Source organism: Canis lupus, chromosome 15 (assembly GCF_003254725.2).
Source record: "Canis lupus dingo isolate Sandy chromosome 15, ASM325472v2, whole genome shotgun sequence".
Classification (NCBI taxonomy): domain Eukaryota; kingdom Metazoa; phylum Chordata; class Mammalia; order Carnivora; family Canidae; genus Canis; species Canis lupus.
Window position 1 is genome coordinate 8,848,369 of NC_064257.1, and position 13,971 is coordinate 8,862,339.

Sequence of the window (13,971 nt, forward strand, 5' to 3'; positions counted from 1 at the left end):
TCGTGATTTTAAATAACTATGCAGAGGAACCTAATACATTAAAGCATGGAAGGAGGGGCCCAGGGATGGTAGCTGATTGCAAACCCGAGTTAAACTAAAATTATTCTTGAAATCTTTCCAGGTTAGGGGGCTGTTCTTAAGATTTTCCGGCCGAGCTCCTTAACTCCTAAATAGGCATTTTAAAAAGGAAAGAATTCCAGCTTTGGTGGGCTGGTGGCAAAGGCGAGTAGGCTGGTGTCGACCCCGGCTCCTCCGTCCCGCTCCCGCTTGAGGTTCAGAAGCCCGCGCTGGGCGCCGAGGGTCGGCGAGGCTTGGCCAGGCCACAAGGTGCACGGCCACCGGCGGCGGCGGCGACGCGGCGGGGCAGCTTTCCGGCCCCTCTTTTTCTTGGGGGCCTCGGGAGGGCGGCCCGGCCCAGGAAGAGGGCGGAGCCGCGCGGCCGAGCCCGTCAGCCGGCTGCTCGCGGAGCCCCGCGCGGAGCCGCCCCCGCCCCCCGCCGGCCCCGCCCCCCTTCGACCCCGCGCCCCCTCCCAACTCCCCCTTCGGCTCCGCGCCCCGCCCCCGCCGGCACCGCCCCCTCCTCGCGGGCTAACGGGTGCCCGCGCGCGCGCCCCCGTCCGCGGCCGGAGTGTGAGTGCGCTGCCCTCCGGCGCGGCCCCTCCCCATTGTTTCTCGCCGCTACCACAGGCCTTCGGACGCAGCCCCGCCCCCGCCCCCCGCCCCGTTTCCCCGGCACCCGGGGGCCCCCCAGAGCGAAGGGAGGGGGACCCTGCAGTCATCCCTCGGCGTCTCCTCCCCGGCCCGGCCCTGCCTGGGGGTCGGGCCTCCGCCGAGGCTCCGGCCGGCCCGCCCCGCCCCTCCCCCACGCCCGCTCCCCTCGGCCCCCTCCCCTCAGCGGGTCCTCCTTTTTCTCTCCCTCTCCCTCCTCCTCCCCCACCCGATCCCTTCCCCCCCACAATGCAGTTCGCGGCGCGGCGGACATGGCGGTGGAGTCCTGAGCTCGTCGTGTCCCGGCCTCCAGCGGCGGCGGCAGTGACGGCGGCGGCGGCGGGAGGCGGCGGGGGGAGCGGGAGCCACTGGGATGAGGAGGCGCCGCGCGCGCCTGTAGCTCGCGGGCTTCGCAGGTACGGAGGTTGCGGGCGCGGCGCCGGGCGCCCAGGGGGTGTGCTCGGGCAGGCCGGCGGCCCCGCTTCGCCTCCTCAGGTGCCGCGCCTCGCAGGTGCCGGGCCCGGCCGAGCGGCCCCCGCCGCCCCCGGGCCTGACACTTCTCTCTGCCGGGACGGGCTCCGGGCGCCCCGAGGGGAGGCAGGCTGAGCGCCGTGGGGCGGCGGCCTGGCGGCTGAGGCGGCCTTGGGGCGCCGCGGGGGCCGGACTTCGCGGGGCTGCGGCGCTCGGCTCCGGCCGGAACCCGCAGACCCGGGGGCGGCTCTAGAGTCAGCGGGTCGGTGCGAGCTCGTCCGCGGCGTGTGCGCCCTTCCTTGCCTGCTCCTTTTCTGCGCCTCGGACGCAGACGTACCTGAAACGCGTAAATACACTCACGCGATACGCGGTGAGTCCTCTCCGGGTCGCCCGTGGCGGCGGGGGCGGCGGCGGTGCCCGCTCGCCCCTCGGCCCTCGCCCGCCTTCTCCCCCGCCCCCGGTCGGTGGTGCTGATGAAGGCGTTTGACGTGGGAAACTGTGAGGTTCATATTTGTAAACAGACGGCGGTAGCGGTGTGTGGTGCCCGCCTCCGCCGGCGCGCTGGTCCCGGCGTCCGATTGCAGAAGAGCCAGCGGTGTAGACCCGCGAGAAGCGCGTCGTCGAGATTTCTAGTCACACCTGAATGGGACGAATTACTGTTACTTTAAAAACGTTGATTGAACATTTTCTTTTCATAAGTTTATTAGATCTTTGATCCGACGAATTTTGAACCTTGCGTGGGACCTCGTTTCGGTACACCGTGTTTCTTCATTTTGATATATTTCTGATACAAAAGTAGTTCCTTACACATGTGACATTATACTTCATGTTGTGATCTTTATCGTGTCTAGAAACGCAATTCAAATTGCGTACTGTTGGCGTGCATTTAGTAATTAGCTGGAGTGGATCAGATTACCTTTTGTTTCCAAAAGACCCCCCCCTCCCCCGCCAAAGTCTTGTAGCAGCGAAATGTGTAACACTTGGCGAAACAGAACATATCCTGTTTCTAAAGTAATGAGAACTGTTAGCTAATAATACTGGATAATCCCAACTGGGTACGACAATTTAGAGTGCCCTACCAAATCGGTGAATCGTGGAATGGTTTAAAAAAAAAAAAGTTGACTTTTTTTGTTGTTAATATCAGCCTGTTCTGTGAGTTAATTGTACGCTGAAATTTCCTTTAGGCCCAGCAACCTTGTAATTTCTGCACAACATTGCATCTTAGTACTTATTACAATTTACAGAATTATGAAATAATTGTTTCATTTAGAATGCTGTACTTTAATTCACTAGTGTCTAGTGTGCTGAAATGCTTTCATAAACAAATTTTAAAGAGTGCTTCTTGAAAACCGTATACTTTGGGGAAGATAACCGCCTTATGCTTTAAAATTTTATGCTTTAAAAATGTGATGCTTGGGATCCCTGGGTGGCGCAGCGGTTTGGTGCCTGCCTTTGGCCCAGGGCACGATCCTGGAGACCCGGGATCGAATCCCATGTCGGGCTCCCGGTGCATGGAGCCTGCTTCTCCCTCTGCCTGTGTCTCTGCCTCTCTCTCTCTCTCTGTGTGACTATCATAAAATTAAAAAAAAAATAAAAATAAAAATAAAAAAATAAAATAAAAATGTGATGCTTAATATAAACAAAAAGTTGATTTGAAAAATGAGCTCTTTTAGGTAAATCGCTATTTCCAATTTTTAATTTGACTAGTATGGAAAATGAAAAAATAACGCTTCCTTGAAATAATACAGAAGCGGAAGTGAAACGTATTGATATTTAATGTTTTAGGTATAGCAGATGTATAAATATAAAGGGAAAATTAAGGTGTTTTCATTGTTTTAGGTCCAGTTAGCAATGCAGATAAATTTACAAGATGTTATCATGCACATGTTTAGTTCAGTTTTGTAATTGCTAAATCACACAGAGATTTGCATTTATTTTTAGTTCACTTAACTAGAACAGTACAGTGTCTGTTATAATTTTAGACCTTCTAATATAAAAATTTATAATTGCAATTATAAATATTCCTGATTAATAGAAAGCTGTTTAAGGAGAATTTTTATTAGTTCTCAGAGCAGATTCAGTTTAGTAAGTAGAAAACTTTTTTGACCTCAGAGTTAACCTTGACATGCATAATAAGCATCATTAATTATGTTGTGCGCGCTCTCTCTTTTTTTAATGTTCTTTATAGAATGTCAAATCAGGATCTCTGGGCTGAAAAAGGTTTTTGAGTTTATTTTCTACAGAAAATTTCTGTTTTCAGACAATAAATAGGACTTAACCTATAAATGCTAATGCTGGTAAATTTTGTTTATCCTAAAAAAAAAAATCAGGCCATTTTGATACAAAATTCAATGAGATGTGTTATTTTCTAAAGTAAACTACAAGTGCTGAGATCCATAAAATGTTACAAAATTCAATGAAAATCATTACTGCAGACCTAAACATGGAAAGACCTAAAACAAGGAAAAAACACTGTAGTTTAAAGCAGGATATGTGATATGTAGGTTTTTTTCTTCTTAATCTTAGAGGAATTAAGATTGTTTGAACTAAGTGAATTAGAATTGTTTACACTAAACTAAGTTTTAATTCTAGAATTCTAGATAATTACATAGTTTGGGGAACTGTTTAAAGGCCAGTGTAATATCCCCAAGCATTTCCTACAAATCCAAAAAGAAAGGGTATATACATGAAAAAAGAACAGTTTAGATTTTTTTCCCTCAAGTGAGAGATTTAATTTGTATGATATGTTATGGTTTCCAGATTGTTTTCATATCAAATTAATTCATTAGGTGTCCATAATTATCCTGAGTTAAGGGGGAGAGAAAAGGGAACTGACATTTGAGTAACTGTTTTGTTCCAGGCATTGTGCTAGACATCTTTATGTATTTTTTTCATTTATTAAGTCTAACAACCTTATGAAATCTTTTTTGTAGTTGAGTTCAGTGTTAGCTGAAGATCATAGAGTTAGAAAAATTAAGAGCAGCTCACTCTGCTCTTCCTATTACATATGACCTGTTGCTTTTCAGATGTATCAAGTAGTCTCAATTTTGTAGGATAAACTGCCTAAAGTTGCTCATTCAATAATCATTTAATCCTTCATTTTATCAAACATTTGCATTTGTACATTAGGCTAGACGCTGGTAGGCTTTAGAGACACAAAATTATTATTATTTTAAGATTTTTAAAAAAATTTTATTTATTCATGAGAGATGCAGAGAGAGGGGCAGACACATAGGCAGAGGGAGAAGAAGGCTCCCTGTGGGGAGCTGGAAGCGGGACTCGATCCCAGGACCCCAGGATCATGCCCTGAGCTGAAGGCAGATATTCTACCACTGAGTCACCCAGGTACCCCTGTTTTATTTATTTGAGAAACAAAGTGAGAGAGCATGAACTGAGGGGGGAGGGGCAGAGGGAGAAGCAGACTCCCTACTGAGCAGGGACCCTCCTGCAGGGCTCCATCCCACGACCCTAGGGTCATGACTTGAGCTGAAGGCAGATGCCCCAGACACAAAATTATTGAAGACAATCTTTCCCTTCAGTGAACTAAAATACAGATAAATTATAGCACATTCGATCATGGAAGTTCAGAGGGAAGAAGTTGGCTCTTTAGGGATGAATAGGAGTTTGCTAGGTTAGAAAAGGGGATAGTCTGGAGGCCTGTACAGAGCTAAGGAATAGCACATGCAAACCTAAGTTGTTACGGGACTCAAAATAGGAAGAGTGAGAACTTAGTGTGGCGAGCATTGAGGATTTATGGATAGAGTGATGAGACAAACGGTTGGAAATAGACTGTGGAGGTTGTGTATGTTCAGTTATGGCCTTTGGATTTTTATTTTGCCAAACAAGATCAAGTGAGATAGTGGTTGAGCTGTGATTAGAAATGTGCTTTCTGGGGATCCCTGGGTGGCTTAGCGGTTTAGCGTCTGCCTTTGGCTGAGGGCGCGATCCTGGAGTCCCGGGATCGAGTCCCACATTGGGCTCCCGGCATGGGCCTGCTTCTTCCTCCTCCTGTGTCTCTGCCTCTCTCTCTCTCTCTCTCTCTCTATGTCTATTATAAATAAATAAATCTTAAAAAAAAAAAAAAGAAATGTGCTTTCTGATTCCTAATTTAGTATTTTTTTTCTTTTCAGTTTCCTTACCAACAGAGTTTACCCTTGTGGGGTAAACTCCACCATCGGTGGATGGTCAAGCTCTCTTTTTCATGCTGTTCTTGTGTCTTTTTCTTAGTAGTTGCTGTATATCAGATTGGTTTTTTGAGGATCCTGAATGTTAAATTTCTTAGAAGATTTTTTTTTTTTTAGATTTTATTTATTCACGGAAGACAGAGAGACAGAGGCAGAGACCTAGCAGAGGGCTCTCAGGGAGCCCGATGTGGGACTTGATCCTGTGAAGCCGGGATCATGCCCTGAGCTCAAACACTGAATTACCCAGGAGTCCCAGAAGATTCTTTTTCGATAAAAATACCTCTGAGTGAGGGACACCTGGGTGGTTCAGGTCACGACCTGCCTTGGCCCAGGTCATGATCTTAGGGTCCTGGGATCAAGTCCCTCATTGGGCTCCCTGCGAGGAGCCTGCTTCTTTCTCTGCCTATGTCACTGCCTCTCTTTGTGTATCTCTCATGAATAAATAAATAAAATCTAAAAAAAAAACCACCTCTGGGGGAAATCACTTGTTATATAGTTCCTTAGGAAGTTTTTTTCATTCCTTGATTAGGCTGGTTGACTGATTTCTAGTTTAGCACTAGAAAGCATTAGGATGGGGGACTTGGGAGTGTGGGCTTCCTGCAAGCTCTGTGTTCATCAGCAAAGATGAGCAATCTTTGCACAAGGCAGCCTGTATTTTTAAGAAGAAATTGGTATAAGTCACATAATAGTCTGGTAGTTTCATTTATGTATTTACAAATATTTTATTTTTAAGTAATCTCTACACCCAGCAAGGGGTTCACACTTTTAAACCCTGAGATCAAGTGTTGCATACTCCACCGACTGAGCCAGCCAGGTGTCCCAAAAGTCTGGTAGTTATAAGTGGGTATTTGATTTACATTGGTAATAGATAACTTACTGCAAATTTATGATATGTAATTTCTTTCTAAGGATCTTAAGTATTCACTCTTCACAACCCTTTTTTTTTTTTTTTTGTATTATCATTTACGGGGTAGAAAAGAGGTGCAGAAGGGTTAAGTATCTTGGACAAGATTTCACAGCTAGTTTGCTGCAGAGTTAGCGTTTGAACTCAGGGTGTCTGAGTCTGGATTCAGAGCTCTTAACCACTACATTGTGTTGCACCTAAAGCTTGGGGTTGTCAAAATTTAGTATACAAAGGGTGTTAAGTTCACCATAGTTACGTAGGTTGTCAAAAAATACATTGTAAGAAAAAAAAATACATTTTAAGAATGTAAAATGTGAATTATACATAATAGTGAAATCTGCTTGCATTTTGTCAGTCTTTCCTATAGTTTAATTACCATTAAAATTGCTCAGTCAAAAAAAAAAAAAAATTGCTCAGTCAGTGGCACCTGGCTGGCTCAGTTGGAAGAGCATGCTATTCTTAATCTCAGGGTTGTGGATTCAGGCCTCCCCGAGTTTGATTTAGAGATTGCTTAAATAAATAAACTTGAAAAAATTAAAAATAAAATTGATTGGTCATTAAGTATTTAAGCTCCAGTCTTGTGCTGAGTGTTAATTTAGGTTAGTGGTATTCAAACTCTGGGGACCTTTTTCAGGGGATCTCTGAGTCACAATTTTTCTTTTTTTTTTTTCCACAATTTTTCATAGTAATATTAATGTAATATTTACCTTTTCCCCTCTCCTGTTATCTAGAATATAGAGTGATACCTACACTGTATGTGAAAACATTGCTTTGATGGCTAATGGAATATGTAATAGTAATTCTTTTAAAAAATTTTTTCTTTGAGATACAGTTTACAGTATCATAAAGCTCATCCTTTTATAGTGTTAAGTATATATTCATAACGTTTTATAACCATCACTGCTAATTCCAGAACATTTTCATCTTTCCAAAAAGAAACCATGTGCTCACTAGCAGTCACTCCTTCACTCCTCATTTCCCTTTCCTTCAAGTCTTTGGCAACTACTAAGCTATATTCTGTCTATGAGTTTGCCTGTTCTGGACATGTTATATAAATGGAATCATATATGTGGCTTTTTGTGCCTGACTTCTTTCACTAAGCATAGTGTTTTCATGGTTTCTCCATATTATATCATGTGTCACTACTCCATTTCTTTTTATAATATTGCATTCTATGGAATGTGTTCTATGGAGCTACCATGTTTTGTTTATTATTAATAGTCATTTGGGTTGTTTCTACTTTTTGAGTAATATGAATAATATAGCTATGAACATCTTTAAAAGTTTTTGTGTGAGAGATGCCTGGGTAGTTGAGTGTCGTTTGAGTGTCTGACTCTTGATTTTGGCTTAGGTCATGATCTCAGGTCAGCCCTGCATTGGGCTCTGTGTGGTGAGTGTGGAACCTGCTTGGGATTCTTTGCCCCTCTCTTCATGTGCTCTCTTTTAAAAAAAAAAATTTTTTTTCGTGTGGATGTATGTCTCCTTTTTCTTTGGATATACACCCAGGAGTGGAATTGCTGGGTGTTTTGATACATTTATGTTTAACTTTAAAGATTTTGTTTTTATTTATTAATTTGAGAGAGACAGAGAGTGTGCATGCTTGGCTGTGAGCTAGTGGGGGAGGGGCAGAGGGCGAGGAGAGAGTCTCAAGCGGACTCCATGCTGAGCTCTCAGCCTGAGATGGGTCTCCATCTCATGATCCTGAGATCATGACTTGAGCTGAAACCGAGAGTCAGCCGAGTCGGATGCTTAACCCACTGAGCCACCCAGGCGCCCCCATTTATGTTTAACTTTATAAAGACCTGCCAAACTATTTTCCCAAGAGGTTGCACCATTTTGTATTCTCACTAGCAATGAATTTTGAATTCTATTTTCTGCATATCCTCACCAACACTTGTTATTGTTCACCTTAATACAGCCATCCTAGTGGGTGAAGTTGTATCTCATGGTTTGATTTGCATTTTGATTTGATTTGCACCATAATAAGTAAGGGTGTCTAGCATCTAGATCTTCATGTGCTTATTGGCCATTAGTTCTTTGGAGAATGTTTACATCCTTTGTCCATTAAAAAAAAAAAATATGAGTTCTTTATATATTCTAGATACTGGACTCTTACCAGATACATGATTTACAAAAATGTTCTCCCATTTTGTGGCTTTCTTTTCATTTTCCTTAAAAAAAATTTTTTTTTAAAGATTTTATTCATCCTTTTGAGAGAGCATAAGGGCGAGGGGCAGGGGGAGAGAGAGAAGCAGGCTCCCCTCTGAGCAGGGAGCTCACTGTGGCCTCTACTGCAGGAGTCTGGGATCATGACCTGAGAGAGGCAGATGCTTAATTGACTGAGCCACCCAGATGCCCTCTTTTTTAAAATTTTTAAAATTGTGATAAAATATATGTAACACAAAATTTACCATTTTAACTATTTTTATGGACACATTTAGTGATACTATGTTCACATTGTTGTGCAGTCATCACTGCTTTTTTCTATCCCCCGAACTTTTTCATTTTTTGCAAACCAACACCATACCCTTTAAGCAGTAGCTCTCCATTCCTTCTTCCTCCCGCTCCTTAGCAACTACCATTCTACTTTGTCACAATGAATTTGACTATTCTATGTAATTAGAGTCGTATAACATTTGTCCTCTTGTGTCTGACATTTCATTTAGCACAATATCTTCAAGGTTCTACCGTGTTGTAGCTTGTGTTAGAATTTTCTTTTATCTCTTCATCTGTTGATCAACACTTTGATTGCTTCAGTCTTTTGGCTGTTGTGAGTAATGCTGCTGTGCATATGGACATATAAATATCTGTTTGAGTCCCTGCTTTCAGCTCTTTGGTTGTATACCCAGAATTGGAATTGCTGGATCATACAATAAATTTACATTTAATTTTTGGAGGGTTTGGCATATTGCTTTTTTTTCGTTTTCTTGAGTAAAGTATGTTTTTGAAGTGTGTTAAGTTTCAGTTCTGATAAAATTTGGTTTGTGTATTTGTTTAAATTTCTGTTTTTAATTTTTTTTTGAAGAGTTTATTTATTCATGAGAGACACAGAGACATAGGCAGAGGGAGAAGCAGGCTCCCTGTTAGAACCTGATGTGGGTCTTGATCTCAGGACCCCAGGATCACACCCTGAGCCAGAGGCAGGTGCTCAACCACTGAGCCACCGAGGTGTTCTGATTTATGTATTTTTTTCTTTGGTTGCTTGTGCTTTGGGAGTCATATCTTAGAAATCATTGCCTAATTCAAGATTATAAAATTTTATACCTCTTTTAACAGTTTTATAGTTTATGTTTTTACATTGAAGTCTTTGTATGTGGTGTGAGATAGAGGTCCAACTTTATTCTTTTACATGTGGCTGTCTGGTTGTTCCACTAATTGATAAGACTGTTCTTTCTCTTGTTGAATGGTCTTGGCATCCTTGCTGAAAATCAGTTGATCATAAACATCTGTTTATTTGTGGATTCTCCATTGTTTCTGGATTCTTCATTGATCTGTATGTATAGCCAATGCCAGTACCACCCAGTCTTTTTTTTTTCTTTGTATATATATTTTATTGGAGTTCGATTTGCCAACATATAGTATAACACCCAGTGCTCATCCTGTCAAATGCCCCCCTCAGTGCCCGTCACCCAATCACCCCATCCCCCCCACCAACTCCCCTTCCACTACCCATTGTTCATTTCCCAGAGTTAGGAGTCTCTCATGTTCTATACCACCCAGTCTTGATTACTGTAAGTTTGTATAAATTTTTAAAATCTGAAAGTATGAGTCTTCCAACTTTGTTCTTTTTCAGGATTGTTTTGGCTCTGTAGCATCCCTTGCAATTTGATTTGAATTTTAGGATCAGCTTGTCAATTTCTGCCAAAAAACCCCAAAACAAACAGCTGGAGTTTTGAAAGGAATTTTGTTGAATCTGGTGATTAAATTGGGGAGTATTGTCATCTTAATAGTCTTCCAATTCATAAGTATGAAATGTTTGTGCATTTACTTTCATTTCCATTAAGTAGGCCTTTACCTTTTTTTTTTTTTTTTTTTAAGATTTTATTTATTTATTCATGAGACACACACACACACAGAGAGGCAGGGACACAGGCAGAGGGAGAAGCAGGCTCCATGCAGGGAGCCCCATGTGAGACTCAATCCTGGCTCTCCAGGATCACGCCTTGAGCCCAAGGCGCTGCCAAACTGCTGAGCCACTGGGGCTGCCCTACCTGCCTTTTTTTTTTTTTTTTTTTTTTTTAGCCCTACCTGCTTATTTCAACAGTGTTTGGTGGTTTTTAGTGTACAAGCTTTGTATTTTTTTTTAAATTTATTCCTAAATATTTTATTATTTTTGATGTTATTATAAATGGCATTGTTTTCTTAATTTCATTTTTGGGTTGTTTGTTGCCAGTGTATAGAAATACAATTGAATTTTGTATATTGATTTTGGAGAGCAACCTTGCTGGACTAATTTATTAGCTCTGATAGTTTTTTGTGGATTTCTTAGTTTTTTTTTTTTTTTAATGTAAGATAATATCATCTGCAAAGAGACATAGTTTTACTTCGTCCTTTCTGATCTGGATACTTTTTATTTCTTTTTCTACTTGGGTAGTACAGTGTTGAATAGAAGTAGAGATAGTGGACTTTTTTTTTTTTTTAAGATTTTATTTATTTATTCATGAGAGACACAGAGAGGCAGAGACAAGGGCAGAGGGAGAAGCAGGCTCCATGCAAGGAGCCCCATGTGGGATGTGATCCCGGGTCTCTAGGATCACTCCCTGGGCTGAAGGCAGGTGCGAAACCGCTGAGCCACCCAGGCTGCCCAGTAGTGGACCTTGTTTCTGCTCTTAGAGGAGAGAACATCTAGTCTTTTACTATTAAGTATGATGTTACCTATGGGGTTTTTTTAGATGGCCTTTGTAAGGTTGAGGCAGTTTTTTTCTATTCCTAATTCAGTGAATGTTTTTATCATAAAAAGATGTTAAGTTTTATCAAACATATTTTTGCATCTATTGAGATGACCGGTTTTTGTCCCTTATTAATATGATATATTGTTTGATTTTCATGTGTTGAACCAATCCTGCATTCCCAGGACACATACCACTTGGTGATCTGGTGTGTAATCCTTTAGTTTGTTAGAGTTTTTGGAAAGTTTTTGCATCCACATTCATAAGAGACATTGGTCTGTAATTTTCTTATAATGTCTTTGTCTGGTTTTGATATTAGGATTATACTGGCCTTAGAGAAGGAGTTAATAGTGTATTCTTGTATTTGAACAATTTCTCAGTTTTAATATTTAATGACATATGAATATCAATAGCTATAACCCACATACAAAAAAGTTCTTTGGATCTTCTGTAATTTTTAAGAATATAAACACACAGCCTGAGATAAAAAAGTTTGAGAACTACCAGTTTAGGTGAACAGACTACCCTAGTGCCTAAGCATTGAACCAAAAATTGGAACTCTTGTATCTTACAGTCCTAAACCAGTCCTGTTTGTGTCACTTTAGGCAAGTCACAAACTTAGGGTGCCTCATTAGTTTATAAAATGGAAATATTGGGGCACCTGGATGGCTCAGTGGTTGAGCATCTGCCTTTGGCTCAGGTCATGATCCTGGGGTTCTGTGATTGAGTCCTGCATCAGGCTCCCATAGGTAGCCTGCTTCTCCTTCTGCCTGTGTCTCTCATGAATAAATAAATAATATCTTTAAAAAATAAATAAAATGGAAATACTACAGGACTGTATTAACTTCATAAATGTATAAAGATAAATGAATGAGCATACTAGACATTATTAGCTAATGCTGTATCTTCAAAAACAATTATTTTTAAAACTGATAAATTTGTAAGCGCTCTGGACATTTTTGTAGAAACTTGTGTTATTATGTGACTGTTTCTTGAATTCTGTCACATAGATTAAAAAATGTTAGTCTTTGGAACTTGTATTTAAGTTTTCTTTGATAGTATCAGTTTTAAGCCAGTGATGTCCATTATGTAAGAATTACATTTCCCTTAGGCATTTTATAATTACTAGAAACCACTCATAATTATGATCCTTCTTCCTCATTCTTTTGTTCCTCTTTATTTCTGTTGGGAATATATATTCTATTTCTCAGATGTGTCACAACAGAAGAAAAATTGAGAACCATTACTCTATTCTAATCCTGTAAGGAATATAATTTATTTTCCTCACATCTCAAAGCCAGGAAAACCAGACCCATGTTTTTGTAAATATTATTTATTCTGTCTTTGTCTGTAGTTCATCTTCTGTTAATAATGGTGGCCTGCTGCCTATATTTCTTATCTGACTTGGCATTGCAGATAGGAACCTCTAGGTCATTCCCTTATATTTGCTGATATTGGATGTAATTCTTGACATTGTATTGGCAGTTGGACATTAAAAGGTCCAATTAAGGTCATCTGACCCTTAATTTTGTTTTTCCTTAATTTCTGTATTCCAGACATTCTACATTCCTTGGCAAACCTACTCATATGGTTCTGCTTCTGACCAAAATCTCCTACATATCGACATGTGTATCTTTCTAATTTATTTAGTTTTCTGATCTGTCCTTAATCTCTGTATGTAACATCTTTTTGGCTTTATGCCTTTGCCCCACTTATACCATTATTGTTTTCTTCCCCCTTACTCTTTTTGAAATAGTCATTCTGTCTACCCAGTATGAATTAAAGTATTTGCTAATTGTACAAATTAGTACACTGGTATTTTATATATTTAGTTAGAGGTCCTTAACACAGCTTGGCAGAATTTTAGTTAGATTTCTTTCTGTTCCTCACATATGCCATTGTTTTGCTCCTGGATTAAGCCCTCTGCTGCCCTCTGCTTTTCTTACTCAGTGCTGTCTACTCTTTCATAGAAAAGTATTAAAATTGTGTCTTCACAGCTCTGTGAGATGATAGGTGGCCCTGGCAAAAGAGTCTTCTTTAGTCAAATAAATCTGGGAAATGTAAATTCTCTCTTGGAGATTTGAGGTGCTTGTTGAAGAATCTGAAAGGTGGTTCTGGAAAGAAACACAACCTTCTCCCCCTTCCCAACTCCACTAAAAATTGCTTGTGATAAGGCCCTAAATAAGCCTTTTTCTGCTATTGATAATTACTGTTACTTCACTGACTTCTCTCATTTTCCTCTCAGGCCCCCCCCCTTGCCTTTTAAAAAGACTTTGTTTGAGAGTGAGCTAGTAAGAGAGAGCATGAGCTGGGGGAGGAGCAGAGAGAGAGGGAGACGCCAACTCCCGGCTGAGCAGGGACCCAATATGGGGCTTGATCCCAGGAATCTAGGATCATGACCTGAGCCAAAAAGGCTGATGCTTAACCGACTGAGCTAGCCAGGCACCCCTCTCCACTTTTTTCTATTTTGGAGTTCACCTAAAACATAAATTGTGCCACTCTTCTGCTTATTAATCTATTATGCCTTGTGTACAATTTATAATCTCAGTTCGTCTTCTATATTCACCATTATGCATGCTATTTTATGGTCCTAAAAAGCTTGCCAAAATTTTCTAAATACGTTTTGTTTACTATATTACAGAATCTTATTATTAGGGCTATTTCTTCTCACTCTCTCTCCTAAGTGAGAAGTTCTTTCTCAGCCCAACTGTTATTTCCATGATAAAGGCTTTTCTAAGGCTCTTTCCACAGGGTTTCCATAATGTGTGTCATGTAATATATTGTCACTATTTGTTTATATGATTATGTCTGCTAT

At 41.3% G+C, this 13,971-nt stretch overlaps 1 protein-coding gene across 20 annotated transcripts in view; it reads left to right on the forward strand.

Moving 5' to 3' along the window:
- The first annotated feature begins 983 nt into the window (after positions 1–983).
- Positions 984–13,971, forward strand: part of TUT4 (terminal uridylyl transferase 4) — a 127,865-nt gene continuing 114,877 nt past the window's right edge. For all 20 annotated transcript variants that reach the window (XR_003125263.3, XR_003125264.3, XR_007402356.1 and 17 more), the window contains exon 1: positions 984–1,124. The gene's annotated coding sequence lies outside the window, so the exon portion shown is untranslated. The remainder of the gene's footprint in view (positions 1,125–13,971) is intronic.